This window comes from Felis catus, chromosome D3, assembly GCF_018350175.1.
Source record: "Felis catus isolate Fca126 chromosome D3, F.catus_Fca126_mat1.0, whole genome shotgun sequence".
Taxonomy (NCBI): domain Eukaryota; kingdom Metazoa; phylum Chordata; class Mammalia; order Carnivora; family Felidae; genus Felis; species Felis catus.
This window is the reverse complement of record NC_058379.1, coordinates 64,932,449-64,954,479: the sequence shown is the minus strand read 5'-3', so window position 1 is coordinate 64,954,479 and position 22,031 is coordinate 64,932,449. Positions and strand designations below refer to the sequence as shown.

Here is a 22,031-nt window from a genome sequence, read left to right as displayed (position 1 = left end):
ACCTGCAGTACTAAGACTAGAGTACTAAGACTAGATGCTAAGCTTCTGCTTGGCTTCATACAGACCTGCTCTTCTTTGGAGATGATTTTCACACTTTCTCTCCCTTTTCAACAGTAATAACCTTGGGTGGTCATTTAGTGCTGGGTGTACTTGCTAACCCAAGAGCTGACTGACTCACTAAAAGATGTTAAGAGCTTTTTGCATTATTATTGCATTTGCATTTAATAGAGAATTCCCTGCCCATGTGCCCCCTCTCCAGTCTTGTCCAATGGGTGTTATTTATTTCATCTACTAGCTCAAAGACAATACTGAAGTGCAGAACAGAGCAGCACTTAGCTAAAGAACTTTTCCCAGGCCAGTGGAATCAGGCAGTTGGCAATTCCCAAATCTGTTTGCAGACAGTGCTGAAAGTTGAGATTAGCCTAGCTGCAGGATTGGATACAGCTTTTGGATTGCTTTGCCAAATATGGGGTAAAATGACTTTGGCTGCTGTAAACTCCAGCTTCAATGGAGACAGAAGAAGTCTCTCTTTCTCACATCTTTTCGGAGCTCCTGGGGCCTAACAGTCAGTGTTTGGCTTAGAAAGGGATTCAGTATTTTTTTTTTATTATAGTTTTGATGTCAACCCCACTGCCACATGGGAAGGCTTCTTATGTTCAAGGGGCAGCCACAAGCAAGGAAGAGCAATCTGTGTTTTTTTTTTTTTTTTTTTTTTTTTTGGTCCCTGAGATAATATTGAAGGAGACAATGTTTGTGTTTCCAACTTATCCCTCCACTCTTCAACTTCCATATCTCCTGTGTAAGTGCCCATATATCATTCTCATGGACTTGGGATCTTAGGATGTCCTTGTAAAGGAAAGCAATCTGAGAATCACCTACCTACATTAAGTACTCAGAACTGAGTATATTATTCCTTTGAAGGCTATCTAGATTTTTTTTGATTTTTAAAAAATGTTTATTTATTATTAAATAAATGTTTATTTATTATTGAGAGACATCAGTTCACTGAAGCTCCAATTCACACTGTTGGAATACTGATAAAGCAATGGCTTCTGTAGATTATTAATTATTATTATTTGATAATACAGAGGATCGTAGAATTTTTGTGGGAAGTTAGGATAGGAAGAGGAAAAGGGAAGAGCAATGAAGCAGAACAATGGGAGGCCCAGAAGATGGACATACAGGTGTTTATATGATCATTGGTTAACACTGCTGAGTAGCATTAAGATGTGATCTTCTTTGATTTCCACTAACACCTTGAAGTCAATATTTAGGCATCAATGCTGTTTAAAAGATAAACTCACAAAGATAACTACCATGACACTTTATAAAGTATAATAATTTTGTTGGATGATTAATAGTAGTGTGGACATTTGAGACACAATCATAGAATAGAATAGTTTTAGCTGTTTGTAGAATGGAACATTGATGGGATGCACATGGACCCCAGATGAAATATATCCTGTGCTCAATGTTAAAAAGCAAAAATATTTCCACTGCAAGCATTTATTCCTGGCACATATAATTCTGTTGAGAAAATGTTTTCTGTCAATAACACATATCATAATGGTGGTTGATGTTTTGAGCTGGAAGACAGAACCCCAAGGATGTGTGCAGCATGAGAGATAAACACACAAATACTATGAATACTGTTTTTTTGCTCAATTGGCATTAGAAAAACTTGATTCATACATCTATAAATATTTAGATTTTTTAGGTGATTGTGTGTGAAAGCATCAAAGTTGTAATAATATCTCGTGTTAAAATGAATCATTTAAAAATGCAAATTGACTTATTTACCAATCAATGTTCTTTTTTGAACTTTGCCTGTTTAGCTGTAGCAGTTCAGGTGACTGTTAATAATTCACACTTTCACTTTCAGTCTGTATGAGAGTTCCAGTCATCATCATTCATTTTAGCCATTCTGTGTTGAATCTTACTCTGGTTTTATTTATTTATTTTTTTCAGTTTATTTATTTATTTTGAGAGAGAGAGAGAGAGAGAGAGAGAGAGAGCAGGGGAGGGGCAGAGAGAGATGGAGAAACAGAATCCCAAGCAGGCTCTACGCTGTCAGCACAGAGCCTGATGCGGGGCTTGAACCCACCAATGGTGACACCTGAGCCAAAATCAAGAGTCAGACGCTCAACTGACTGAGCCACCCAGGTGCTCCTTATTTTGGTTTTAATTTCCAATACCCAGATTTCTAATAAACTTGAGCACCATTTCATATGTCAATTTGTCATTTCAACATTTGGATTTTAAGAAGTTCCTCTTGAAATCTTTTGCTCATTTTCCTGCTGTCTTTCTTATTGATTCAAAGAAATTCTTTATGTATGCTGGGCATGAATCTTTTTTAGATTGATGTATTACAAATATCTTCTCACTCTGTGGCTTTCCTTTTAAATCTTATTGGTTTCTTTTTATAGGCAGAAAATTTAAATTTAATAAAGTCTGATTTATCAGTACTCTTTTGATTTTAGCTCTTTTGTTTCATTTTTGCCTACTTCAAAGTATTAAATATATACCCCTATGATTTCCTCTAAAATAATTACTGGTTTTATGTTCACGTTAAGATATACAGTCCATCTGGTATTGATATTTTATATATGATATATTTTTGTCCACAAACATCATTTATTGAAAAGTCTCTTTCCTAAGGTACTATAATGCTATCTTTGTCATAAATTAGATGATTTTTTAAGATATGGGTCAGTTTCTACATTCTCCATTCTGTTCTACTCCTTTTTGTCTGTTTTACTACATTTTTGCCAAAAGTGCACTTTCACAAGATAATATTATAATATGTTTTGCCATCTGGAAGTACAAATTCTGCAGCTGAAGACCAAGAAGAGGATTTATACACCTTCAAGATTACCAGAGTTATTCTTATCCCTTCCATGACCATAAAGAATTAGAACAAACTTGTCAATTTACATACAAACACACATGTGTTGTGATTTATTTTTGGAGTAATGTGAATCTCTAGACAATTTGGGAGAATTAATATCTATAATATTGGTTCTCCCAATCCATGATCATGGTATATTCTTTGATTTATACAGTTTTTCTTTTATTTCTTAGTAATGTAGTTGTCAGTGTTCATATCTTACACAAGTTTTGTTAGGTTTATTATTATGTATTTTATATTTTTGATACCATTATAATTTTAAATATTTAATTTTTAAAATTTGTTTGCTATAGAAGTACAGTGGAAATTCCTTCAAATATTGTTTTGCCCATTTTACTCTTTTTCTTCTGAGTATCCAATTATATTTTTCTTACTATGTTCACACGCTTGATTGCACTTTTCTGTATATTCCATTCTTGTTTTCTGTATTTCAATTTGATAATATCTATATTTTAATCTTTATCCATATCTATATCTATATCGAATCTATCTGTTCCAGTCTGTGTCTTACTGATATTTTAACTTATCTCTTGGATTCTTATTTTCAGGTATTTTTATGTATTTATTTTTTTGATGAAAATTTAATGGCAAATAGCTTTATTTCATATGAACCATGTTTTACACTTAAAGGGAAAATACAGTGCAGAAATTACAAAAGGCGATTTATTAGGAAGTAGGTAAAAAAGAATAAACATAAAGCTGTACTAAAAGGCAATCAGCTGGCAATACCATTATGAGTAGCCACTGAGAGTGGGCAAAACCAGACAGCTTACCAACAAAATGATATGGAGGCTACTGAATAGGACCCAGATGAAAATTTGTGACAGGACCTTCCCCAGGCCTGCTGGACCCTGCTGCCCTGCCAGACCTCTCTGGGGCAGAGTGAACCATCCCCCCATCCTCAAGGACAGGCCTTATAGCTCTAGACGCCCAGCTTCACAGGCCGGCAGGGCCCAGGCTGCCTGGAGAGAACAGGGCCCTCCCGCACAGGATCACAGCTCCTGGACATCCTCAGGTACTTTATTTTCAAGTTCTGGAATTTCTATTGATTCTTTTTTTTTTAATTTTTTTTTCAACGTTTATTTATTTTTGGGACAGAGAGAGACAGAGCATGAACGGGGGAGGGGCAGAGAGAGAGGGAGACACAAAATCGGAAACAGGCTCCAGGCTCTGAGCCATCAGCCCAGAGCCTGACGCGGGGCTCGAACTCACGGACCGTGAGATCGTGACCTGGCTGAAGTCGGACGCTTAACCGACTGCGCCACCCAGGCGCCCCGATTCTTTTTTTTTAAACTATAAGTTCTTGAAATTTTTTTCTACTTTTAATCCATTTTATGCATATCTTTGACTACTTAAAAAAACATATTTATCATTTTAACATCAATTCTTTTATTCTTCTGAAGGCATTGCTAGATCACCTGTCAGTTTATTCTTGTGTGTTTGTTTCTCAATTTTTCACAAATTCTTGTGTGTTTTGTCCTCAATGATATCATTCTGTCGTTTTTATGTTTATTAATTTTTAATAGTTTTTAAAAAATGTTAATGAACTTTAAAATTGCATTTATTAATTCACTCAACAAATACTTATTGAAAATCTATTACATAACAGGCCCTGGGGAACTAGCTATAAACAAAATAGATAAAGCCTTTGTCCTCATAGGGCTTGCATTCTAATTAGGAGAAATACATGATAAACAAAAATAATAAATATATATCGCATGGTATTGAGTATTATGGAGAAAATGGAGTATAAGTTGGCCAGAGATGGATACTCTGCTGCGGTAACATTTGAGCAGAGACCCTGAAGAAGTGAGTCCCAGGAATATCTTTAATAAGAGCATTCCAAGCAAGGGCAACAAGATGTATAAAGGCACTGAGGCAGGAATGGGTTTGTATTTTTGAGAGAGAGAGTGTAAGCAGGGGTAGGGCAGATAGAGACACAGAGAGAGGAAGATCTGACGCAGGCTCTGTGCTGATAGCAGAGCCCCAGTGCTGCCTTGAACCCTCCAGTCATGAGATCATGACCTGAGCTGAAATCAGATGCTTAGCCAACTGAACCACCAGGCACTCCACATATTTAGTAATTTTTTATTGAATGCCTGATATTGTGTGTAAAAATTGTTAGTAACTTCATAGGATATCTTTCTGAGAGGATTCAACCTTTCCTCTGCTAGTCTGATTCAGTCAGTGGTAGCTGATCATCTTTACTCCAATCAGGGACAGGCTTCAACTGAGGGTGGGTTGCAGTTTTTAGAAAGCACAGTCTGCCTTGTTTCACTCCTCTCCTGAGGTGCATCCTTGAAGAACTTTCAGTCGAACTCTAATCTTTCTGTCTTTAGGACAGACAAAAACTACCCTAGTACCAAGAGTTCTGCTCTGCTTTTCAGAGGCTCCCGATTATCTTCTAACTTCCCACCCTGTGTTACCTCAGAATTTAGCAAATATCAGGGTGCCTGGGTGGCTCAAGTTGGTTATGTGTCTGACTTCGGCTCAGGTCATGGTCTCATAGTTTGTGAGTTCAAGCCCCACATCGGGCTCTGTGATAACAGCTCGGAGCCTGGATCCTGCTTTGGATTCTGTGTCTTCCTTTCTCTCTGTCCCTCCCCAGCTCATGTTCTGTCTCTCTCTCTCTTTCAAAAATAAAGCTTAAATAAATTAAAAAAAAAAGACTTTAGCAAATATCTTGAGGGAGAAGTCAGATATGTATGAATTTTCTCAAATCTCTAAGATGGTCTCTTCAATCCTGTGAGATCACCAAATAGGGTAGTAATCTAGTTCTCTGTAGTGGTCTTCTGACCAGGTGAAGCCTGGCCTGACTCTTCTTCCTCTTTTCCTGTCTCCAGAATCAGCCAGTGTTAGTAGGGAAAGAGTGGCTACAGATCACCAGCCAATTTCTCTGTAGTTCTCACTCTGCAATCTTGATTAGTCTAATTATTATTGAATCAGCAACTTCCTGATAGCTTTAAATATATGCTTTTAGAGTTTATAAGGCTTTTCTATTTATTCTTTGGGAAATCCCACAAGCTACTCCATCCTTCTTGGAAGAAGTCCCTCCATTCATTCTTAAATGAATATGTTTATTGGTATTGCTCACTCAGCAAGTATGACTTTGACCTTCTTTCATTCCCTATCTCCCTCTTCTAATAGCATATAACCCATGTTTCAAGATATGCAGATCACAGTCTATTTCATGATTTTCCTTGGAGTATCCTAGCAGTCAGTGTGGGTTACTCTCATAAGCCTTTTCTGAACTTTATATGTATATGTATATGCATATGTGCATGTGTGTGTGTAATCTCACTCTTGATTTTCCTTACCTATTCTTCAAATTTTGAATTAATTCATGAGAGAGAGATTCCTGAATGTCAGAATATGCTGGACACATTTATGATGCAGTTTTTAGTATTTCACATTGATCATGTCTCTAATAAGCAGTGCATCCTTGTTCATACATAAAAATAAAAACAGAACAAAACAAAAAACTTTTGCAGTTGTATAATCTTTCAGGTCTGATTCTCTTTCCTTCTTCTGAAAGTGGAAAAGTGGTTAATGATTATAAATATTCTCCCTTAAAGGAGTGAATTTAGAATAAAAGATAGGATAAGTGCAAGGGAATCTGAATAGTGTGTGTGTGTGTGTGTGTGTGTGTGTGTGTGTGTGTAATAAATGTAAAGAGGTTGTTTATTATTTATGACCTCTATGATTTTATGTCATATTTGTTTTGTTCCTATTGAGCTCATAATGCCCTCTTTGCTTATCTTTGGACTATCATAGCAGTTTTTCTCTAAAATGAAATACAAGCTTAGGAAAGGGCCCTATAGACAATCTAGTATAGTTTACCATTCAATTTACAGATAATGAAACTTAATCAGCAAATGTTACTTTCTCGAGGAACATAGTATATTAATAGCAGTTGGGGTAAAATGCACTATTTTTACACATTGTTTTCAAATTTTAATGTTTATTTTTGAGAGAGAGAGAGAGAGAGAGAGAGAGAGAGAGAGAGAGAGAGAGCAGGGGAGGGGCAGGGAGAGAGGGAGACACAAAATCTGAAGCAGTCTCCAGGCTCTGAGCTGTCAGCACAGAAACTGATGCAGGGCTCAAACTCATAAATCTCTAGATCATGACCTAAGCTGAAGTCAGATGCTCAACCAGCTGAGCCACCCAGGCAGCCCTACACATTTCTCTTGTATTTTAGTGTTTTCAAAGTGAGAATTCTTGGTTTTATTTGAAGTGGTTCCCCAAATCTGACAGGTGAAACTTAGTAGTGATGCAGAAGTACAAACTTTAATTTTGCACATATACCTGTGTTGGGGTGAAATTATCCCACTATAAAAAATTGTTTCTCAGAGAATATCCCTTGTTTTTGCTTATTCATTAGTTATTTTTAGGTATATAAATGTGTGTGTGTTTGTGTGTGTGTGTGTTTGTGTGTGTGTGCGTGTGTGTGTGTGTGTGTGTGTGTGTGTAAGATCTCTGCATGGTAGTAATTTTGCTAATATATTAGAAAGGAAGAGAAAACTATCCAATAACATACTGATTTTTAGACAAGAGTAATTTGAATAAATTTAAGAATGGAATGTGGAGCCATGATTGGAAGGGTATAATTTGAAATTTTCAGTTATAGTTTGCAACATATTAAAGGGGAAACTATGTGCTATTCTGGCATTCTAGAACTTAGAGGTTTCATATTCCTTTTGATTGTAAATGGTCTTCACTACTAATTAACTTCTGCTACTTTTCTGGATGTTCGGGTTTATCCCAAAAGATTGCTATCTCTTAGAGAGCAAATATAATATTGTATTCTCCTCCAACCCCCCTGCCTTTGGGGTTAAGTTTATGTTCATAATATGACATTTTTTCATCTTTGCTGATTGAAGGAATTCTTAGTGATGTTCACACTGTTTCTTTCTGCTTTTGAGACACATGTGAAAATTAAACTTACTGGCCCTTTCGTGGTTGGATAGGGTCATGTGACTAATTCTGGCCAATGAGTTGTAGGAAGACTTGTATGCCTCTTCCAGGACTCTTTCACCAGAGCACTCTCTCCCAATGCCACAGTCATTGGCCGTCAGTCACTGGCTGTCAACATCCAGGTGATGGTTATTGTGTCAGCCTGGGGTCTGAAGCAGACATGTAGTGGAGCAGAGCTCTCAGACCATCCAAGATGGACATGTAGTATGAGCAAGAAATGAAACTTTGTTGCTCTCAGACACTGAGGTTTTGGAGGATGTTTGTTATCACAGCACTATTAACCCATTATGACTGATACACTAATAGACATTACTTTTGAGGTTTCAGTTGCCAAATGGCTCTAAGAAAGAAACACACATGTGGGGATAACCACATCACTGGTTTATTTTCCTGGCTCTGGCAGACCAGGTAGAATGGACATTTGGTCTCTTACTCTCGAGGAAGTGTGGTTCTATCAACATGTGGTAGATAGATGTGGAACCATGAACTCATAGAAAACAAGAATCTCTTATTAGCGTCTCCAAGATTGTGTACCTTAAGATACTTGAGTATCTTTACCATGGACTTAGAGGCATATATTATTAATGATGTAACACCTGAGATCATACAGTCTTATATTTTAATGCATTCCCTAGGCATCAGTTTGCTTCCCAGAGGCTATCTATAAGTTCATATTTCTCTATTGCATTCTAAAAATACTTTTCCTAAATTCACTTTATGCTCTCAAATCACATGGAATGAGTATATTTTACAGGAAAGAAGCCATCAATTTTCAGGCAGGATATTCTGATGTTAAATGTCTTGATCACTTCCTCTTGCTATTTCTTCTCCTGTGTTTAACATTCATGTATTTGGCAATGTCTTCACCTTTTCAGTTACTCTCAGCTTGGCATCAGTATGTCTCTAGGGCTCTGATCAAGCCCAAAGATTTCCTGGTTTTTATGCCTTTTTAGATGGAGGCCATGCAGTAGAGGCACAGTAGGAGGTTTTCCACATGGAAGTGCTGGTGATGGGTATGTGCAGGTCTAAGAGGTCTCCTCTAGATCATTCCTGGGAGTTCCCTGATGATTAAAACTATGTTGGTGGGATACAGGCAACTCCAGAGGGAAGAAAGACAACATAGGCAACTAAAAATTACATAGGAGAGAAGGGAACATGTCATTTTTCAGATTCCTGTTATCAATTGTCATTTTTCTTGGTTAAAGTCATGAAAATTTGAGGCCAACCAAAGAAAAAAATATGCATTGGCTGCTTGGCAGATATTTTTTTTTGAGTGTGTGATTATTCCATATTTATTGAGAAGCAAAAAAAATATTGACAGCATTATAAGGCATTGTAGAGAAGACATACAAATTAGGAACAATCTTAATATTGTGGGCTTACATTATGTTTAAAGAAATTCACACTTCTAAAACAATTTTGATATAATAGGCAAAACGCATCACTCAGTCATTCAACTACTTCTTTATTTAACCATTAAGCAAATAAATATGGAGAATAACATATGGTGTTTGAAGTTTTTGGAAAACAGAAAATTTATAGTAATAATGATAATAATTCCTAATGCTAACATTTATTAGGTACTTTTATGTGAAAGATAGCTCTGTAAAAAGTATTTTATAAGAAGTGGCTCATTGAATTCTCAGTGTCTCAGTTTCCTTTTCATTCCACCAGCAAGGAGAGGCCAGAAAGACCTTGTTGATTGCCCAAGGGCAACACAGCAGGTCAGTGGTAGCATTGTGAGGTGATCCAGGCCATCTGGCCCTTAATCCTGTGTTGAAAACCTCTACACTCTACTGTTTTCCCTTGTTCTATATGGAATTATCAGAAAATGAGAAGATCCATGTAATGGGTCCATGCCTGGAAAGAAATCGGGGCTTTGAGGATATTGATGGAGGAAGTAAGAGTCTGCCTTCTTCTAAACTTTCCACTTCCATTTGTGTCTCAGATGCTGTCATATGGAGCTTGGAAGACAGCATCATCCCCACATGTTTGAATCCACAAAACTACAAAGAAGCAGCTAAGACCCTTGGTAGAAAGGAATTGGGAGTCTTACCACTTCCCTTTGCGTTCACTGTTACTAGAATATGTCTGATGGTCTAGGGTGGTCTTGATCATAGAGGAAAGGCAAGAATATACAAGGTCCTAAGAGATGAAATTTGTCAGGGCTAAGGAAGTGATGGTGGCAAGAGACTGGATGTTTGACATGATGAAGAGCAGGATTAATCACTGGACAAAAGTTATGGTTCTAGGTTTTCTTTCTTTTTAAAATTTATTGATTTAAATTCAAGTTAGTTAACATACAGTGTGGCATTGACTTCAGGAATAGAACTCAGTGATTCATCACTTATGAGCCTCTCCTCCAGAAGACCAACACAGCCACCACCCCCATGTACCAAATGCCCTGAAAATGGAAGGCTTCAAAACAACACAGACAGCTCTTTTTTCTTTTCTTTTTTTTTCTTTCTTCTTCTTTCTTTTTTTCTTTTGTAATTAGGCTATTTTCTTTATTTTTTCCTTTCTTTTTTTTCTTTTTTACTCCTTTCTTTTTCCTTTTCTTCTTCTTTGTTTTTTTTTTTCCTTCCTTTTTCTTTGGAATCAGCTTTATAGTTTTTTGAGTTTCTTTTTCTCTTTCCTTTTCTCTTTTTTTTTTGGGGGGGGGATCAGGTTCCCTCCTCCCTTTTTCCGGGGTTACTTCAACAAACAAACCAAAGCACACCTAGTTAAATGTCCAAACACTCCACCACTGCAAGCAAGGAGGAACTCTGCAGAGGACTGAGTAGTGGGAAAGAGCAGCCAAAATGCAACAGCAGAGTGCACACAGCATTCACAAGAAATACTGCCTGAACTGCCATGGCCTGGGCAATGTATGACCCCTTTTTAATATAGCAGTATTCTCAGATGCAGGAAATGTAACAAACTTTTAAAATATTCAAAAGACAGAAACTTAGCCAAATAACAAGATGGAGGAATGTCTCCCCAAAAGAAAGGTCAAGAAGAAATCACAGCCAGGGGGTTGCTCAAAATGGATGTAAGCAATATATCTGAACAAGAATTTAGAACGACAGTCATAAGACTACTAGCTGGGCTCAAAAAAAGCATAGAAGACACCGGAGAAACCCTTGCTGCAGAGATCAAAGACTTAAGAACTAGTCAGGATGAAATCAGAAGTGCTATAACTGAGATGCAAAATAAACTGGATACTGTGACAATGAGGATTGAAGAAGCAGAAGAGAGAATAGGTGAAATAGAAGGTAAAATGATGGAAAATAATGAAGCTGAAAAAAAGGAAAGGAAATTATTAGATCACGAGGGGAGACTTAAAGAACTAAGTGATTCCATGAAATGGTTCTAGGTTTTCTTGATGTTGTCTGACCTTGCTGCTCTAGGGTCATGTAGAAAAATTATGGATGTCAACAACTCAGTGAGTTGAATTGTTACAGTGCTGTAGCATCTGAGGCCTGGCCTATTTCCTATAGGATGTTTGTGGCTGAGATCTGCAGCAGTGGTGGTGTTGATGTTAAGCACTAGATTTGACTCTGTAGTGTTGGAGTGCCCAATCAACTTGCATCTCTATGGGACACTAGGGATTTGGTACTACCATCATCACTAGTACCTCTCCACCAATGCACTATCTAGAAGCCCTTGTATGAGAATTAGGTCTCCAGGGCAGTGGTCTCCAAATTACATAATTGTATATCTCTATTCATAAAAAAAAACAAAAAAGCAACCGTATATATGAATATTCACTTATAAGTTATAAAAGACACTATAGTATTGATAGATCATGAACATTAGATCATAAAATATAATTTTTAAATGATGTATGTATATATTATAGTGTCCCCCCAAATATGATGACATCATAACTACAATAGCTGTATCTCATGGATCTATACATACTAGCATGGGGTTAAAAGTCTATATTGCCATGAGTCTAATTATATAACTCATTTTTTTCTCATAAAATTCCTGATAAAGAGCTTATTCTACACATAGATATTTCAGCTCTGCCATTTTCTTATTATTTGTGTTTGTATTACTGTTTTTAGCTTATTTCTTTCAAATAAGTTTGAAAGAAATATTTTAAGCTAGTTTGCTTCATTGTGAAGGTAATATAGCTAATAATAGACAACCTTACCCATAAATCCACTTGATTAAGCACAAGTGAACTGCAACACCTGGCCTTAATTGGAAAACAAATGGAAGAATGAGGTCCCCACTGTCTATCCTTTGAATTCAAGAAATTTTTGCTGTTTTCTGAGAAATCCTGTGCATTGCATGGGACATGAGACCTTTTCACACAAGTTTCAATGCAGGCAACTTGTATGTCAGATATAGATAAAATTAATTTCCCAATTAATAGATTAATTCCCAATTAATAGGTAGATTCCCATTTAAGATAGATTTAAATAGAAAATTTAATGTTTTCCCCCTGTATCTCACGAGTTCACCTTGCACAATTCACTTTAGAGATAACTCTCCTTAAACACTTTTTTCATTTATAAAACTGAAGCACAGTTATCTCAAAAAAGGCGTTTCTATTGGCATCACACAGATCACCAGTTTTAGATACTTGGGTAACAATTAGAATTACAATAGGTTTTAGAAGTTCAAAAGTGATTGAGATCAATTTTAGTTGAAGAGATCATGAGTCTGCATCAAAATGATGGGATTCAAGCCAATCATTGAAAAATGGAAAGGGTATTGATAGAAATGGAGGTATTCCAGGTGAATGAGTACAGCAAGTACTGTTAGAGGACCCAAGGAAAGAGAGTTTTGGGGACACAATCATGAATTTAATTTTAAATTAAATGAGGTTGCATTAGTGGTTAGATACGCAGTTTCTCAATCAGATGACTTTTAGGGATAATGTTTGGGAACAGTCTTGGGACTAAAGGAATTGATTTGGGAATCATCTTCATAAGGATATTTTCTAAAATCATGGAAGTGATTCATCTAGTGAGAACGGTGAGAAAATGAGGACCACTTTTATGCATAATGAATATATTGGATACCCTGTGGAGAGTCTTTTTCATCTACTTTTTGGGTTCTCTTCTCTTTCTGGAAAGTTGAGGTTGTCAGACGAGTAACTACCAGATTTGTAACTCTTTAGAGGAAAATGAGTTAAAATTCCAGTGCTGGGTATGGACACCACAGGTGTTCCTTCTTCTCATTGGGAGGAACAGGCTGCTCATGTGGATGGTAGAGCTAGAACTGGATTGGAACTTGAATTTGAGAAGATGGATTGAGTGAAGAATCATTTAAGCCATGCAATCATGAGAGGAATGGCTTATATATTAATATCAAAGTATGAGATCAAGAGGACATGCCTTGAAGCATTAAGGAAGTAATTTTAAAAATTAAAGCAAGTCTTACTTAATTGACAAATCATATACTGACATTCCCAACTTCAGTTAGAGTAGAGTAATAAGTGATGATGACAGTTCCTTCCCTAGAAGATGCTTTTTGTAGAGAAAGAAGAGATGGAATCGTTCTCAGTAAAATAACAAATATGGGATTGAATAATTAATTGTCTTTGTGATGGTGGGGACAATGATGGCTACAGGTATTTTTGGAATGATTTGTTCTCAAATGTGATTTTTAATGTGTTGGGGAGGAATGTAAGCTGAAACTTGATGAATTCTATTTTCTGTATCAAATTAAGTGTATATTATTTCATAATAACACTTTAATATCCATGCACAAGGTATCTTTATTGTTCAGTTTTAATAGTTAGAGTATTGAAATATATACTATTGGGTTTTCTTCATTCCATTTTTGAAAAATGCCCCTCATGAAACTTAAAAAATGTGTATGTGATGTAGAAATAACATGCACAGATAAATTCTTAGAGAAACAGCTTTATGATACACTAGAGTGGGTATGAACTTCGAATCAAACTTTTATTTATGTCCCTTTCTACTCTTTGAACAAGTAGCCTAACATCTTGGAAAAGAATCTTCATCTTCAAAGTAGAGATCCTAATATCTGCCCTGACTACATCTCAAAGTTTTTAACAAGATCCAGCGAGATCCAGCATATGCTACTATGAAAACTGAAAAATGCTCAACCAACACCAGGCAAGACATCAATTTATATACATCTTCCCTTGCATATAAGCTTTTATGCATATTTTTTACTTAAGAATTTTTTTTATTAAACTAAATATTGTTTCTAGCAAGAAAAGCCTTTCAAGTAAGGTTGATATTATTATTCCTTACAAGTTTCATCTTGATTCATAAACATTTTATGCCAAGAATAATGCTGTTTTAAAGACAATAAGTGCCTGGTTTTGCCTGGGGCCACTGGAAGCCCTGCAAAAGAGGCAGGAGGAATTAAAGGCCCTTAATCATATTTCCCCATTTTTAACTGTTAGTTTTTACACTCTTGAGCCATTTCTCTCCTCTTGCTGGGCCCTACCGAGGCCCATAAATCTTAATTAAAGATGCAATTTTTTTTCTTATGAAATCTGAACTGCAAGAAACCATTCTTATTTTTTATTTTTAAGACTAGCTCCATGTGTCGGCTCATAAAACAAGTAAGACTTTTGCACTCAAAGGATTTTGAAAGCTGTTATTGCTGCTGTCATGTGGCACTGGTCCCGTAATTACTATTATTGTTATTTTATTTTATTTTTTTACACATGAGCTTCTGCTTTTCTTGCATAGAGCATGATGTAAAAAAATAACTTACAACAGGCTGCTTTTGTTTTAGGAAGCAGGGGTTATGGTTCATAAAACAGGAAAGAAACATGAATCCACATTTCCAATGAGGAAAAGAACTCTCTCTGAATGCTACTGGGTATAGATACTTCCTGGTGGGGTTCCCATCAAGGAACCATTATTTAAAGGGAATATTCTCTTGATCAGAATCTGATAGGTAAGATAAACAGGATATCTGCAACTGCATTTCTTATTCCCTTAGATTAGGGAAATGGGCTTAACATCTTTAGACATCTAGAACTAATATACTGATGATGGACCCCAAAGGAGTTTAATCACAGATAGCAGAGGTAGTCTGAAAAGACCTAAATCTACTTTAGATGATGACATTTCTAAAGAATAAAAATGATTCTGATAACATCATAAAAACACCTAATGAGGCATGAGGCAGTGCCAGGCACTATGACCAGAGATCAGACTAATTATCTATCAACTTGTCTGTCTTCTGCCATTCCTTCAGAACATCAATGGTATCCCCTTGTCCACAAGATTACATTAAAGCTTTCAAGACCACTAACGTGGCCTCAACTTATCTTTTGAACCACATCTCGAACTGTCATACCTCACTAACAGTACTTCTATTTATACAGAGAAAGCAAAGACAGTACTTTTCAAGACCTATTCTTCTGTGACTCTGTGGCTTTGCATGTGTTGAGAAGTATGGTGGGAAAGGAGAAAATGCACAATGGATAGGGTAGATTTTGAAATTAGGAGGTTTTAAACTTGAGGGCCAAGTGAACTATAGTAAACTATAGGCAAATTGCTTAGCCTCTCTGAGACTCTTTTTCCTCATCTGTAAAATGGAGGTAATAATTACTTTCTGGTGGTGGTGTGCAGTTTATAGGAGAGGCATACTATGCACCTAGCACAGTATCTGTACCCAAAGAAGTGCTTCACCAAATAGATGCTTTCTGTACTTCCTTATGCTTGGAGTTCAATGGCCCTATGAGTTTCTACTCATCTCCTAAGACTGCCAAATTATACCCCATTTACAAAGCCTTTTATAAGATCCCCCAGGCACATTTGGGTGAATTGGGATGAATAATCTGGCAATGAATGCAAGATTTTTGGGAGGAAGGAGGGACCTAGAATAAGCAGGCCAGCCAAAATCTTTCACTTCTTGTTGCCAAAGTACATTTTTTTTCCACAGAAGGGGCTTCCTGGCCGCTTGCCTGGTTGTGTCTCCTCAGGCAACTCAAATTTCTTTGAAGATTTGCTCACCTTCATCTCTTTCTCCCACACTCCTCACCCTACTCCCTCTACCAAATCTATCCATCTCATCTAAGCTTCCTTTCCATGCTTTAATCGACTGTTTGGCAAGTCTTTCAACCTCTGGTTCACACTTTGACAAATTAACCCTTGTACCACCTTAGATTTCCCATGCCATTTTTGTTTCTTTATTGGATTTTGTGTGATTTTGTTCTTTGACATTATTGGGCCAAAGACCACAAGGCTCCTTTGCATCATAGACTCATAAGATTGTAAAGATCAGTCTACTACATCTTCATCATCTTTATTCTGTACATGAAGAATAGGAATCTCAGAAAGACTTTATTGAGTCAATGCCTAGATGTGATTAAGCTTCTGACCCACCCATGTCTCCCTCATCCTGTCCAGTGTTCATCTGCCGTACCACACTGACTCCTCTGATCATATGGCACCTTGAAATCTCACAGATATCCAGCTGGGAATTAGAATGAGAAAATAATGTGCTATAGCTGTGTGGGGTCCAGCCCAAAGCCAAAGGATTCCTTTCATATAATGATAAGCCACAGGGTCTTTTAATCAAACAAGTAAAGTGATGTATGCCAAGGGCACCCATAACTAGGTGGATGGAAGGAGGTGAATATTTTGAGATATGTTGCCCTTGGAGAGATCTGCAGATGTAGCAAGTTGTCTTATGGAGTTGGGGCAGGACAGAATTCAGAGAAATACTGGAACTTCCTAGCAGACTGTCTCACCTCACTGAATTTACTACCCAACATGGTTTCTCAACTTTACATCTTTGGAGTTACAGATGAATACTGATTGTGGTTTTTTTTTGAGATTAATCTTCAAAGGGGCTATGACAGTGTGACTGGGGCTTCCTGGAAATAATAAAAGGAGGAGAAAAGAATAAATATTTATTAAGCACTTATACAAGTCCTGGTAATTTCACATACCTTAATGAAGTTGCAAGAAATTTTCCTATTGTATAGATGAGGAAACTGAGATTTAGGAGTGGTGGCTTATTTGACCAGGTTACTCAGGAAGTTGAAGCCAGACTCAAATTTTAACTCATTTGACTTAAAGAAGACGAGGAGTGTAAAGACCTCTACTGAAATTCTGTAGAACTGATTTCTAGACTCCAAGTTTCTGTTTATGCTGATTTCACCAAGCCTTGTGACTCCTGCCTGTTGTTCTTTTCTTTCATTTTAAAACCTGGTGTTAATCCTGTTTTACTTTCTTATAGGGATATTGGAAAGTCCAGGCAAAACAATGGATTTGACAGCCTTTGAAAATTACGAAGTGTTGTGCAAATACAAGTCATTAGTATCATTGCATTACAAAGTAAATATTGAGTAGAGGAAGAAAACCTAAGGAGTGTACAAATTTCTACATTGTTTTCCAAATTATTATGGAAGCAAACCAAAACCCAGAAGGTCTCTTGCAAAGTATTCTATTCCTCTAGATTCCTTTAATCTATGCAGATTAAGTACATACCCCAATGCCATTAACTGTTTCAACTATGAATTAGAAGGACATTGCTAAATCCAAAGCTCTATTACTTATCTTAGTATTCAAAATAATCTGACCTCTTAATATTCTATACTTAATGATTTGTGTGAGTTGAATGAAATTCTAACATTTTTCTGATAATTGCTTTATGTATATTTTTATATTACATTAATAGTGACTGACATCAAATCTTTTCTTTCAGACATTGAAAAATAAAACTAACAGCATCAGTAGTGTCAATCTGGCAACTGATCATTTATGAGTTAAAATCCCATAATGTTGTAGATAAAGGTAATAATTTTCTGTTCATGAAGATGGAAATAAACAACACACTCAACAACAAATAAACTTGGGAGAAAAACTTTCCATTCTAAAAAAAATTTTTAACGTTTATTTATTTTTTGAGAGACAGAGCATGAGCTGGGAAAGGAACAGAGAGAGAAGGGAAGTCACAGATTCTGAAGCAGGCTCCAGGCTCTGAGCTGTCAGCACAGAGCCGGATGCGGGGCTTGAACCCATGAACCATGAGATCATGACCTCAGCCAAAGTCAGCCTTCTAACAAACTGAGCCAACCAGGCACCCCAAAAACTTTCCATTCTGACTTTTGTTTCTCCATGGATAATGATTTCTTCTTCAGCATATGGGGAGTAAGTGATATTCTTAAACATTGGTACATACATAAATAAGTATGCATTATTTTTCTTGAGAATAAAAATATAAAGAACAATTAAAAGATAAAAGCAATATTTATGAGTAACTTACAGAAAGTCCTATTATTGTGCAACCAGTTTATATCTATTTTTTGTTGTTGTGTAAGTATGCAATGGAGTATTTACCACGTTATCCTGACTGCACCCATGCTAGGGCTTAGGTGCAGTCAAGGTAGTGATCCTATGTGGTCCTTTGCATGAACAAGTGGACAGATGGATTGAAGAAACTTCTGAGAAAAAGTCTCTGGAAATGGAAGTTCTGAATACAGCTGAAGCTAAAAGTTGATCTGACCCAGCTCCTCTGGGAAAAGGTGACTGACTGGTTGTGTGTGTAAATTGAGAGTTGTATCAGTAAAGGTGTTTACTCTTTTGGGTTCATGACTCTTTTGTACCTATTCCTTCCCAGCCATCAACTCCAGAAGTAGGAAGGGTCATCTTCTGTCAGAGGAGGTGCCGCATGGGTTTCTGGCTAAAAGGTATAGCAACTCTGTACTAGGTCCAGAAGCATCAGGGTTGGTTGCATTCTCATTTCTTCTGGTAGCATCTGGCATAGAAGCCTAATCAAGCCAAGAGCAGCTACTCTGAGGAGCTACTGGGGACTAGAAGCTGTAGATGATCCTGATTTGGTGGACTGATTCTTGATATATAAGCCTCTCCAGTGATTGTAAGAACTACTTGAGGGAGGGAAATCTGGGAAAAGTTGGGCTTCTAGCCACCATGATTTAGTTATCATTGTCAGTTGTGCCACACTGTGTTTGCTGGTTAAAAAAGCTGCTCAGATTACCAGTAAATAATTAAAAATTCACAAACAAGCAGATATAGAAGTAAATGCACATTTATTTCTACAAACCACTTATACATTGGGAAAATTTCAAAACCACATTCTACAATTTTTTTTTTAATGCAGCCAGATTATACAATTGATTTGAATACTACTTTTACTGCCAGGTGCCATTGATTAACCTGGGGGAGCTAGAGGAACAAGGGAAATGGAGATGCAGATATTGATTATAATATGAGTGAAGGAGAGGGTGGGGAGAGTGAAGTTAGGGGTGAGTATGACTACAGCATCAAGGTGACACATGGCAATCAATATTAGTGTTGGTGTGTGGTTGCTTTTTAGTTCCTCTCAATATCAGGTACAACTTGGTAAACTTACCCAGATCTGGAGACATAAAAGAGAGACAAAGAAACCATATTGGAAATGATGTTTTGTTGGCATAGTTGAAGCTAGAAAGTCTGTTCAGTTACACTCCATAGCTCATAGTTGTCCTCAGTCCTGGTGAGCCAATGCTATACCAAAAGCTCAGTCGGTTTCTCCCAATGGGAAGGAGAAAGTTTCTGCACTACTGGACTCCATGGATACCTTGGACAACTGCCTGTGGTACTTATCTGTCCTTCTGGGAATTATAGACCAAAAGAAAGAAGTTAGGTTTCAAAGTATTTGGGCTTTGGTAGGAGGGAAACTACCAGATTAATCAAACCCCAAATAAAAATATTCAAAATAAAGGTTATGATGGTGGAAGAATTTTAAAGCACCACTGGGGAAATGTAGGACCCTGTGTTGATACTGATTACTAGATTCTTCCTAGCAAAAAGTGTAATGGGGTCCCTAATGGGCTCCTGAAACCTGCACCCCATCTTTTGTATGTATGGACATACTTGCACTGTTCTGTGAGGAAGGGAAAGGTCTTTCTTTCATCATATTTTCAAAGGAATCTGTATTGGTCAACTTTTCTGGCTGCTGTAACAAACAATTCTAAAAATGTTTGTGGCTTAAATATTTGTTTCTTACTTATGGTCAGTTCAGTTCAGTTGGGAAGCTTGGGAAAGTATGTTCTGTTCTACATGAATAATTAATGACTTTTTTTTTAGTGGGGTTATGGGTATTTGGGAGACAGATTATAGAGGTAAAGTACCACTTTCATTACATGATATTAAGGATATTTTCATCAAAATGACTTACCATTGTCGGTGATCGCTTTAATCACTTGGTTGAAGTAATTTATGTTGTGATTCTCCACTGTAAAGTTACTATTCCCTTGTCAATCCCCTTCCCATGCTACTGTGCTCTTTGAAAGAAAGTTACTAAGTGCAGCAGAAACACTTCTTTTGAGGATGTAGTATCTATGTAAATTATTTGTAATTCTTCTGCAAGGGATATTTGTCTTTTTATCCCCATTTATTAATATATTCATAGTCTTTTCACTGTGCTTTTTTTTTCAGCACCTCCCTACTGGTTCTATGAAACACTCCAGGTTCCTATTGTATATTTCCTCCCCAGTCCTAGACACAACCACTTCTCCAAGAGACTCTGGGCCTTCTACTGGACAATGATAATAGAAAATAACAACTGGGTGCTGGGTATGCTGTTGTTACAGGATCATCTGACAGAGCAAAGAAATGTATGTATATATACATAAACATATGACTTTTTCTTTATGTCACCATCTACATCTATATTAAAAGAAACATAAGTTCTTACTGATGTCTTCAACAGTAATCCATTACCACATGAATCAGTCTAGTCTCTTGTTTATTTGTAATCTCCCACTTCAACATGAGAAACCTGGCTTCCCCAACTGCCATTCCTTTTCTTAATTGTGCCATTATGGATAGTGGTTTCAGAATTTGTATGTGTGTGTGTGTGTGTATGTGTGTGTGTGTGTGTGTGTGTGTGCGCGTGTGCACACACGCACGCTCGTGTGTGTGTGTGTGTGTGTGTGTGTGTGTGTGTGTGTATCCCCAGGGAAGACGACTTTATTAGCAAAAGTTCATTACTTATGTCAGTTTTCTTTTACCTTGGTCTTGCAGGTTCTACTCATTTGCAGTTATTTAGATCAGTACCTTTTGTCCCTGTCCCCTTCTGTTGTTTCAGACATTTATAACACAGTTAGTTTAGTTTGCCACATTCCACATTCTATCAGTCCAATAACATCAAATAGTTTCAATGCCACAGAATATCCCTGGAGCTTCACTTATTCAAAACTGTATCCTTCCATCACCACTGATCTTTCTACCATTCCACCAATTCTGTATTTCCAAAATGTGGTACAATTGGAACCATTGAGTAAGCAGTGCCCCAACACCCCCACTGATTTCTTTCACCTAGAAACATGCATCCAAGACTAACACATGTCTTTTATGGTTCCATAGATCACATCTTTTTTCTAGTCACCAAGTAACATTCCATTATATGAATGCATCATAGTTTACTCATCCATTCACCTGTTGGAGAATTTCCCAGCTGCCTCTAGTTTTTGGTGATTATGAATACATCTGCTATAAACTTTCATGTGCAAGTTCTAGTGTGAGCATCCATTTTCAGTTAGGTAAATACTTAGGAGTGCAATTATTGAATCATATGGTAAAATTAGGTTTGGCTTCGTTAGAAGCTGCCAAAATGACTTCCAAAGTAGCTGTAATCACCAACAATGAGTGAGAGTTTCTGTTGTTTTACATGTGTTGTTTACAATTGGTATTCTCAGTTTGTTTTTATTATATATTTTTTATGTGTACAGAGGCTTTCTTCCTAACTGCCCAAATATAGAAGCAACTGAGATGTCCTTCAATAAGCAAAACAAAACAAAACAAAACATAAAATAGGGTATATCCAGGCAACGGAATGCCATTCAGTGACAAAAAGAAACAAGCTACTGAGCCACAAGAAGACATGTAAGGATCCTCAAATGTATATTACCAACTGAAATAAGCCACCCAATAAGGTCCTGCAACATGTGACACCAACCATATAGGACATTATGGAGAAGACAAAACTATGAACATGGCAAAAGATCAGTGTGTTCCCAGGAGTCCAGGTGGAGAGATGGAAGAACCCAGATGTTTCTTATCCTAGGATTCCCCTGCTGGCCCTCATGAGATCCATGAGAGCTGGCTTCTTCTGAGAAAAGTAGTTTTAGCAGCAGCATCTTAGGCCTGATTTTACCATTTCTGAGCCATCCCTGAATCTCTGCAAGTTTTTTGGATTTTAACCA

At 37.0% G+C, this 22,031-nt stretch overlaps 1 long non-coding RNA gene across 2 annotated transcripts in view; it reads left to right on the top strand.

Moving 5' to 3' along the window:
* Nucleotides 1–20,546, top strand: part of LOC109493059 — a 58,233-nt gene extending 37,687 nt beyond the window's left edge. The window contains exon 4 of one of the 2 annotated variants that reach the window (XR_006588329.1): nt 20,263–20,546. This is a non-coding gene — a long non-coding RNA (uncharacterized LOC109493059). Of the gene's footprint in view, nt 1–13,823; nt 17,819–20,262 lie in introns of those variants that run through there. The other variant, XR_002147084.3, reaches the window with a different exon arrangement.
* Nucleotides 20,547–22,031: the final 1,485 nt, after the last annotated feature.